This window comes from Chinchilla lanigera, unplaced genomic scaffold (genome assembly GCF_000276665.1).
Source record: "Chinchilla lanigera isolate Chin_1 unplaced genomic scaffold, ChiLan1.0 scaffold00045, whole genome shotgun sequence".
Taxonomy (NCBI): Eukaryota; Metazoa; Chordata; class Mammalia; order Rodentia; family Chinchillidae; genus Chinchilla; species Chinchilla lanigera.
The window spans coordinates 12810776-12821712 of NW_004955446.1; positions in this window are offsets into that span (position 1 = coordinate 12810776).

Genomic DNA, 10937 nt, shown 5'->3' on the forward strand with positions numbered 1-10937 from the left:
TGAGCTGGGAGTGATTCAAAAGCTGCCCTTACTTTCTGGCTCCTTACATTGATGGAGCTGAAATGGACACATCTGGTTGTAGGGAAAAGTGATGGTGTGTATGGGGTGAATTTCCCTGAACTTGAGACTGGAACTGGGTTACCTCTCTCCACCTTTCAGAGGCATCTTATTCAGCCCCATGTGTGGAGAGATACGAGGCTGAAGTGGCCATGGAGCCCATTGTTTCACTTGCTGAAGGACGGGGATCTTTGGTAAATGACTTCTTGAGTGTGCCATTGAGTTTTTCAGAGACACTTGGAAAGATTGCCTATTAGAGACCTACAACATTTGTTAATGTATGTGAAACACTATTAGATACTCCCCAGGGTTAAAATGCAAGATGCTGTCCCACAAGAAACTTTTTGATGATTCTTTAAGAATCAAAGGGTCATGCCAGGACATATGAGAGCATAGGATAAAAAAAAGACACCAAGAGACAGCTTAGGACACGGTTTGGGATTGCACTTAAAATGCCCAGAGGGCTATATGACTTATCCAATGATGCAGCAAGAATTAAGGCCTACTGCGGCCTACTGTGGCTTGTCCCCCAACTTCTACATTTCTCCACCCAGACTTGCATTACCTGCTCTGCAGTGTACCTGATGAAATATGTTAGAGTTTATAAAAAAATTAGCCTTAAACATCTGCAAAGAGAGTTTGCAAACTCTGACCCTTCTGGCAGTACCAATCAAGAAGTGTTTTGCTCCCAGCCTACTCGCGTTGTGCATCAGTCCTGGAGGAGCTGAAGTCACAATCAGCCAAAGGAGGAAAGACAAACATGAAGAAAAAGAGGCTTTTGCCTTCCTTGACTTCAGGCCCAAACTGTACAAGGAGAGACAGTTCAACATAAATGTAAACTTGAAATTTTCACTGTTACGCAAGGCTGGACATTTTAAGGTTAATAATTATTTAGTCCTTGAAATGCCCCTAGAGCTATGTTACCCAAGATTGACAGAAAACTCATAAGGACTTCTTGCTTCTGATTGAGAACAGCAAACACAGCTGTACAGAGCTGACGGATAGGGGCGGTAGAGGACAAAAATAAAGTTGCTTTCTGTTTATGGTGTTTCCTGCACGTTTAACATGTTTACATGAGAACAACGCATTTCTATCAGAATCGAACCTCCCTGCAGGACTGAGTGTCAAATGCTGTTGTGATTTTTACCTCGAATTTGCTTTCACAAAATAAATCCATCTACATCCTCCTTCCTTCACACAACTCCTGGCTGACTACTCCAGTTAGATGTTGCCTCACTTACCACAATGGACATTTGTCCTCCTCTTTGGCTACTGAGTGTCAGAACTACCTTCCTATGTCTGGGAAGTCTTCTCTATGAGGCAGAGCCTGCATCCAGAGATAGAAACTGAAATGTCAGACACTCACATTCCAACCTCCCTGCAGCTAATGTGTGAACACGCTGTCTAAATCAGAAGCCTGTGATGAGAAGAAGCAGGAGCTGGACCCAATCTATTTTGGTGACAAGTGGAAGTGGCAGAAGCTATATCTGGTGCTAGAAGCAGCAGTGACAAAGATGGTACAGGGTAGTGGTGGGGAAGCCTGCAATATTTGTGTCCAGTGGTGGCCATAAAAATCTTTGTAGGACCAGTTTTGCAGTGTCAGTTTATCAACAGTTATTGGCTTTGTAGCCACCAGCACTAGTTCTCTAGTGCTTCTGGAGATTCACTGACCTTCTTGGTAGTCTTTTAAAAAATTTAGACTGACAAAAACATTGCAAAGTACAGCGGGTCCCCATCACCGAAAGCTCTAAAAGGGTTTCTGTCACTGCTCTAGGTTAACATTGTATATAATCATAGTGCCATTATCAAAATTAAGAAAACCATCATTGATATAACACTCCCCTAAATTGCACATTGTTTGGATTTCATCAACTTTTCCATGGGTGGCCCCTTTCTGTTCCAGAATCTAATTTGGGATATTACTTTGCTTGTAGTTGACATTTCTTGTTAGTTTCCCCCAATCTGTAATAATTTCTTAGAGTCTTGCCTTGTTTTAAATAATATTGGGCCAGTTATTTTATAGAATGTCCCTCAATTGGGACTTTTCCAATGTTTTTCTCTTTTATTTTCTGGAGTTACAGATTTTTGTGGAAAAGTGAACAGAAACTAAGTGCCTTCATCACATTATATTGGAGAGTACATGGTAGCTACACGATGTACCAATGTGAAGCTTGGTCAGTTGGTTAAAGTGACCAAGTGTCAGGTTTGTCCACTATAAAGTTGCTCTTTTTCTCTTTCCATACTCTTCTTGTTAGAAGCAAGTCGTTAATTCCAGCCCACACTTAAAGGGAAAGTAGTTAGGTTTTACCTCTGGAGGGGATATATCTACATCTATTATTTGGAATTTTTCTGCAGAGAAAAATTCTGACCTTTCTCCATTTATTTATTTAACTCTCAGTGTAGCCCAAAAAGAGGGCATTTGTTGATTAAATATACATGAGAATCTCTTAAAACCCAGTGGCAGGAAGTAAAATCAGCTTGATAGGGCCTGAAAGGTATTGGCAACTGAAACAAAAGATCATGAGCTAGAAACAAGAAATATGCCCTCAGGGGTCAGGGTTTTGTAGTGTTCACAGTGCACTGGCCTTTGTCACAAAGTTTGTGGTTTTAGTTTCCTCATACTTTGAACTAGCCAAAGCCTTCAGGTGAGCATCTCCTTTGTCAAGTGCTTCATAGTCTGTCCCTCCAGGCCAGAACACCATCCAATTACAATAGAGGGCCACCTGGCTCAAGTTCTCCGGAAAAAAACTTGTAGTAAGGGTTTACAAGGGGAATAACACAATACGGGACACATATTTTATAAGATTATTTATAATAGTCACCCAAAAAGTCATACACAAAGAGTTCAGGAAATCTGTCCACACACTAAAGACCTGAAAAATCCAGCTTAGGGCCTGGATCCCACACTAATGTCCTGCATGAGTCCAGCTGAAGACCTAGAGCCCTTAACAGTGTCCTCCACAAGTCCAACTGGAGGCCCAGAGCCCACGACAATGTCTCATGCAGGACTGTTTCACGGATCTGCACTGGGAAGGCCCAAAGGTCAGTGGTAGAAGCTAGAAAGTCTGTACCAGCAGGATGAAGGATCTGTGCTAGCAGGCTGAGGGATTTGTACAGGAGCCAGGAAGTGATGCTCAAAAAAACTCAAGCTCCCCTGAAAAATACCACAGCCATTCTCAGCAACAGTGAGGTTCCAAGCTCCTCTGATGATAACAGCCTAGTCTATATCAGGAAAGCCACGCAACAAGCTTCTCTAGGAGATTGAACAGTGCACCATCTTCCCTCTGGAGCTGGGAAAGGATGCTTAAAGTCAGGACCAGAACTCCCCCAAAGTGAACCAAAGCCATTCCCAGTGACAAGGTCCTGAACTCCTTGGATGATGAGAACAGCCGGGTTCATCAGGAAAGCCAGCATGACAAGCTCCTCTAAGAGAACCAACAGATCACAACAACATCTACAGCATCTAACAGCTTCTCCTGTTCTGCCTCTTACGCTGCTGGAACAATCCTCAGGTCGGCCTCCCACACCTAGCACCATGCTGATTCAGTTCAGCTGGGTGTTACAAGTTGACCACCAGTTGTCAATTCACCACAAAACTCATTTTTTCAGTCTCAAGTGTAAATTCATTTCTTCTGGGCTAATTGTTGCTGTTGCAGGGAGTGGGGTTTCTCATCCTGTGTCAAAACTCTAAGGAGATAATGCTAAAATGAGGGAGTGTAGTGGGCAGTGCTGCAGAGCATCCCTACTGTACTTTCCTCCTTTTCTTCTTAAGGGTAACAGTTATGCTACTAAAATAACATCAGAGGTTAGATTTATTTCAAAGTCCACCTATGGTTCTTCTGCTCAACAGCCAGTATTTTTCTGTGATCTTACACATTCTCTACTATTTGGAGTTTCTACCTAAAATTTTGTTAAGCAGGTAAAGAAGAGTTGCTATGGTCAAAGCTATGGTGTCTTCTTATGTCACCCTCTCAGCCTCTTCCTCTCCCAAGGGGCTGCCAAGGTCTCATTCGAATACAGTTTAAGGGAGGTGGACCAATAAAGGGTTTATTTTTCCAGGCCTGAGATTCCAAGCTGAAAAATGAGCAATCACTATTTTCGCATGTCATCTTCCTCTACAAGATTATATTGAGGAGCTGAGTCCCTAGCCTAGGAATATCATACAGAAACAGGAAACAGAAGGCACATCCACAACGGGTCATTGAGAAGCATTTGATAGCAGACTATGGAGAAGTGAGCAGAGTTTAGGAAAAATAAGCCTGGCCGTAGTACCTCTTGCATTAGCAACAACATGGAACCATTGCTGTTGAAAAATGGACAAAAGAAAGGATTGGTTCCCACGACTTGAAGAGATTGATTGGATGGCCAGAGTCACCCAATGGGAGTTGTGGCCTTCAGTCAACAAGAAGTAGTCAAGCTGAGAGAGCAGGAAGGAGGGAGGAAGGTGGAGGAACTCATGTTCCCATCTTGCCCCCCACCCTTCCTCTTATTTCCTGCCCGCAGCTTCCACTGACTGACTGTAGCTAGAAGCCAAGGGGCTGACTGTCTCTTGAATGAGCCCATAGAGAGCAGCTCCCCAGGGGAGTGAGCATGGTGAAGGGGAACGGTGGGTCTGGAGGTGAACATGGCAGGTGTTTGGCACAAGACAGATAGCTGGTTTGAGGCCATGGTAGCTTCAAAGCCCACTTTCCTGACTTGAATCACCATGCACTTTCCACTTCATCACACTTCCACCTTCTCAGCCAGGCGTGGTGGTGCATGCCTGTAATCCCAGCACTCGGGAGGCCGAGGCAGGAGGATTGTTGCTAGTTCAAGGCCAGCCTGGACTACAAAGTGAGCTCAAGGCAAGTCTGAACTGCATAGCAAGACCCTGTCTCAAAAAGACAAAAAACAAACAAACAAACAAAACAAAAAACAAAACACTGCCACCTTCTCATTGTCTCCTACTCTAGGCTGCCTCGAGGTCCTTTCCATGTTACAGGCAAAGAAGGCACTGAGAGCTTCCCGAACTGTGAGTGACTAATTTTGGTATGCATTTTACAACCCACAGGAGAGAAAGAGCTGGACCTTTTCTCCTGCTTTGCTTGGTTTTCCTCCCAGTCCTGAAAGCCAGAAGTCTATCTTCAGCCCTTCTGCCCTGATCCCTGGTGACCCTGCTTCTAAGAGGGCTTTGCAGAGCAGCTCCTCCTAATGAGCACAGGAAAGTCCCCAATAACTGTGTGTGTGTGTGTGTGTGTGTGTGTGTGTGTGTGTGTGTGTAAAAGAACTTTCACATTGCTTTCTCAGTAAGGTTTGTGTTCTTCCTGGAAAGAGATTTTTTTCTCTGAGGCTGCTAATGCCATGCTCAGTTGAAAACTAGGAAGCTACTTTCAGAATTTCTCTGAAATTCTTTAGAATCTAATTCAAAACAACTGTTCTGCATCTACTGAAACAGCTATTGAAAGCAGCATTGGCAACTCATCAAAGGGGGTGGGCGAGTTGTGGTTTTGGCAGTGGGAGGGGAAGATGGTATTTGGGATGGAGCAGGGGAAAAACAAGGTTTACAGTTAGAAGGAAGGAAAAGAATTTGAGGTGTCCATGTAAAGTAAATTTCTGTATGGCCTGCCTTGATGGCAAAATAAGTATAGACTAGAAAAGATGGGTGATTCTTTTAGAGTGATAACCTTGTCTGAGAGCCAGGCAGTAAAAAGGCCAGTCCAGAGCAGCACTGAAACCTACGAGTAAGTCAGTTAGAGACAGGCATTTCTGCCCCCATCTTTAAAAAGCTGACAAGGGAGGCAGTTTCTCAGGGCTACAGGGAAGATTAGGCCATATGGTCTGAGCTTTCAGAATGAACATACCCAGTAGTAATGATCTACTACTCATCAGCCTCACTTCACTGAGAGAGTACTATACTCATTTCAACAGACCCTGTGTCTTTTATTTCCTGTAGGCTACAGATTCTCCAGTCTTGGACTTTGTGAATGTGGTCATACTTTTGCTCCTAGGCATGTGGCCCATCCCGAGTACAGATACCAGCTGAGTCTCTGCCAGCCAGGCCCCCACTTGGAGTATGTCCCTCCTTAGCAATCTGCCTTCTAGCTGAGCAGGTGCAGGGGTTGAGGATCTATCCAACAGATCACACATTCTTTAGAAGAATATGGGGATTTGAAAGCTCATTTCAGAAGACAGGACTCTTGGATGTGTTTCCTTTTATGTGATAGATCTTTTAAATTATATTGACACCATAGCAGATTTGATCATATTCAGCAGCATCGAAAAGAATATTTTAGATGAAATGACCACAGTTTCTTCCTAGAGCTTTTTCTGGTTTTGATGTTAGACAGGAATGGGAACTGATGTGCAACATTTCACGTAGGTAGTTTGGCTGGGTCTCTGGGCTTTTGGGAACAAACAACAGGCTGGATCATAAGTCAGCATCTGAGGGCCAGCTCCTCCATTTCTGGTGTCCCCTAAGTCTCCAAAGTCTCGGTTCCCAAATGGAAACATTCCTGCTCTGGTAGAGTTTATGAGAGGTACATAATAACTAACACTTAGAATAGTGCCAGGCATTAGTTAGCACTCAATAAATGTTTTACAGGTGTTGACTCATTTAATGATCACAAACGCTTCACAGTGTGTGAAGTAGTACCTGTTTTTTCATTTGTGAAATTGAGATAGAGAGGCTAAGTAACATGTTCAGGGGCATGTAAATAGTAAGTTTACAGGGATGTTATGACAAGCTCCTCTTCAGATCTGTTTTCCACAAGGAAGGAGTTATGGCTCTGCCTGCTGGAAGTGTGACTGACAGACCACAGCTTTCTTTAGAAATGGCCTTGGCAGAGGACAAACACAAGGCCCAGGGCCATGCTCATTTTCCAGGGCAGCCCATATCCAACAGGTTATCCGCATGGCTCTGGTCCTTCTTTCCATACTATGATAATCCTGAAGCTCTGTCTCTGCTTCAGAGTCCTTGAGAAAAATGGCTCATGTCATTGTTTAGGATGCCTTTTATCTCAGCATCTCCTTTTGCCTGGCCCTGAATCATTCCTTTTTTTCCATAGCAGCTAATCTCAGGAGAACTTCCTAACAAATCTCCTGAGCACTGAACTTCAACCCTGAGACTACTTCCCAGGAACACAGGCCTGGATAGTGTAGGAGCTGTGATTTGAGCTTAGGACATTTGGCTACAATGGCCAGGCTCTTACACAGTGCATTCTACTGACTCTAAGGTGGACTTGTTTAAGTTGAAAGGGACCAGACTAGTCAAGTAGTACAAGTACATGTTAGTGGCTAAAGATCATAACACTAAAATGGTATTGTCTCTCCCATGGCAGATACTTTGCTTGTTAACTTGGGAGGGGATATATTCATATGTATAAGCTCTAGGAAATTAAGAGGATCCCTCTGTACTCATAAATGTCCTCATATTTGAGGTGAGATTTGTCATGGCTCTTAGAACTGAGGTCCTCTATGGTTTCTGATGAGCTTAAGCTTAGTGAAAGTCAGGCTACTGAGAATTGAGAGCCCCTTAAGTGATTCTACATGGGTCAGGCCCTAGAAGGCCCAGACACTACCACTGCTTTGTCCATTAAGGCTTTCTAAGTGTGGAGTCCTTGTAGAAATGCTCAGAGATCCTTTGTGCTGTCTTCACAAACCACAAGATCATAGATTTGTGTCTTTATGACCTGGAAAGTACATTGTGGGTCATGAAACCCCATTTTGTCTTCTACAAATGAGGATACTGGAGTATAGAAGAGCTGCAGCCTTCCCCAGCTAGTTAGTGACAATAGTGGCTCTGGAGCCATGTATCAGGACTGCCATTCAAACAGTTTTTCTATACCTCTGCTCTCCTACTTTAAATTTTCCAGTATTATGGGCATGCCATGATGACTATTCCAGGTGCTCCTCTGATATTTCCCAGCTTCCTTTGCATTTAGGTTGAGGTCTTGCTTTTGGGTAGCAAGTAGAAGTGGAGTCCGTGTAGCTTCCACGCTAGTGAGTTCAGACTTGTGTTCCTCCTTCTTTCCTCCTGTGCCCTGCAATGGAGTTTTTGGGTCAGGTGGTGCATATGGCAAAACTACAGGATAGATGAAGCTTCCCAAACTAGGCGAGACTTTATATGAGCAGGAAATGTACTGTTGCTCTTTTAAGCCACAGAGATTTCAAGGATTTTGACCTTTGAGGCAGCTCATATTCAGTGGACTTCTACTTCTGAGCCAGATTGCCTAAACTGGGCACAATGAGCAAGATCTGCCCAAGGGAGCCCGACATTTAAAGAAAGTCAACAGGAATGGGGCATCATCTGTTGGGCACTTTTTGTTCAACTTAGAAACAGATGCTCTCAGGGAAGGCAGGAGTTCCAAGGCTGAGACAAAGACAATGGTCACTGGCTACTCTTCTTCAGGAAGTCAGGTTCCCATGAGTTAAACAGCTGTCATGTGTTCTATCTCAGTTCTCTTTCTACATCTAGGGAAGGGTTGTGGCCATGTTGCCTTTTCAGCCTGAGCACAGCTGCATCCCCTCTGATAGGAACTAATAGGAGGAACTAAGCCAATACCACTTCTCTATGAAACCTCCACCACTTCATGTCCCCACCGACAGTAGGCTACCAGGACCTGCCTCTGAACTGAGAGCTCATACCACCTTCCCCTGCTGGTCATAGCTGTAGTTATAGACCGGACCTTGAAATAAGACAGAAGAAAAACAGAACATCCTCTCTGCTGGGCTGTGGGTTTTGTGGCTATCACTGAGTGACTTCCAGCTCTGGGGCCTCAAATCAATATGTAGATTGTTGGCTTCAGTGTTGAGTTTTGCCAGCTGGTCTTGATGTCATTGCATATTCTGGCACTGAGTCCATCATGCTCATAGTGGTACAGTCCATTGATGGAGAATAAGTGTCTGTGCCTTTCTTTTTCTGATGCTGGTGTCTAATTTCAGAGAGACTCCCCAGAAGATGGTGTGGTAGTTTGACAACTGGTGGTCAACTTGTAACACCCAGCTGAACTGAACCAGCATGGTGCTGGGTGTGGGAGGCTCACCTAAGGATTATTGCCTGTAGCATAAGAGGTGGAGCTGAAGAAGAAGAAGGGAAGTTGTTGGGTGCTGTTAGACTCTGTAAGGAGCTGTTGGTTCTCTTGTAGGAGCTTGTCATGCTGGCTTTCCTGATGAACTAGCCTGTTCTCATCATGGAAAAAGCTCATGACCTTGTTGTTGCTGAGAATAACTTCTGTTCACTTTGGGGAAGCTCTGGTCATCGCTTTGAACATTGCTTCCTGGATCCTGAGGGGAAGATGGTGTACTACTCAGTCTCCTGGAGAAGCTTATCATGTTGGTTTTCGTAATATGAACTCAGCTGTTCACATTGTCAGAGGTGCTGGGGACCTCACTGTTGCTGAGGATGGCTGTGGTTCTTCTTGAGCGTCACTTGGCTTCAATTCAGATCCCTCAGCCTGCTAGCACAGATCCTTCATTCCACTGGCCCAGACATTCTAGCTTCCACCACTGATCTTTGGGCCTTCCCAGTGCAGATCCTTGAAATAGGCCTGCATGAGACATTGTTGTGGGCTCTAGGCCTCTGGTTGGACCCATGGAAGGCATCATTATAGGTTCTAGGTCTTCAGCTGGACTCATGCAGGACATTACCATGGAATGCAGGCCCTCAGCTGGGTTCTTTGGTCTTTATTGTGTGGACAGATTTCCTGCATTCTTTGTATATGATTCTTTGGGTGACTCTTATAATATAATCTTATAAAATATGTGTCCTGTATGGTATTGTTTCCCTTGCAAAAACTCAAACTGTGACAATTGGTCACTGACATGCATCCTGGGCATCATGTCCACACATCTCATAGTTTTAGACAAGACCAGTCATGTAAGGTCATAGTAGTTTCACTGCATACAGACTTTAGAAGTGATGCAGGCTGTGATATGGCAGCAGGGTAGTTCTACGGTTGTCAGTGATAGAGACAACACGAAAACTTCCAATAACAGGGCTGACTTCCATTTTCACAAATAACAGCACAATCTCCCCTGGATTCTTGTCGATGTCATAATACATAGTGAGATTAGGAAATCTAGTAAGTTCTAACTTTTAATGTGTGAAACAAATGTATATAAACATATTTAACTGTAAAAATTAAAACAACAGGAGGAGAAAATCATTTTAATCCTAAATCTCTCTAACAGATACAGTTTGATGTAGTCTCTGCACAATTTTATGCTTACATGTGTATACATTCTATAGTTCTTAAAATATGGAATAATACCATATATATATCTATATCTGTATAACCATTTTTATTTCATTTTAAGGCATTGGGGTATTTTCTATGTTAATAGGATCTATCTTTTCATTGAAAATATCTATACAGTGTTTAATTATGAGGATGGCATATGATGTATGTCTCCCTATTTATCCTTTGATAGATGTGATCAACGCTATAGTGAATATTTTATACATCTTTCCATATCTGCCCTACAATTTCTTAGAATAAATGGAGGGCTGGGGATTTAGCTCAGGGGCATAGTGCCTGCCTGGCAAGCGTGACATCATAAGTTCAATTCCCAGTACCAGAAAAAAACCAAACCAAACCAAAACAAAACAAAAAGCATAGAATAAATGAAAATGTTAGCTCAAATAACACACAGTATAATTTCCAAACCATAAAAAGATTATATTCCAAAATTATAAGAATTTATATTTTTACTAAGTAGCATGAGGGTGCCTATTTTACCACACTTATCACTACTACTCATGTTACTGTGATAGTTTAAATCTTGCTGTTCAAAATTTTCATTTCTTTTTTTTTTATTTTAAAGATAAAAGGAGGGAAACATTAACAGACATACAACATTTTACAACATATCACAAGCACAATACAGACAATACAGAGTTACAA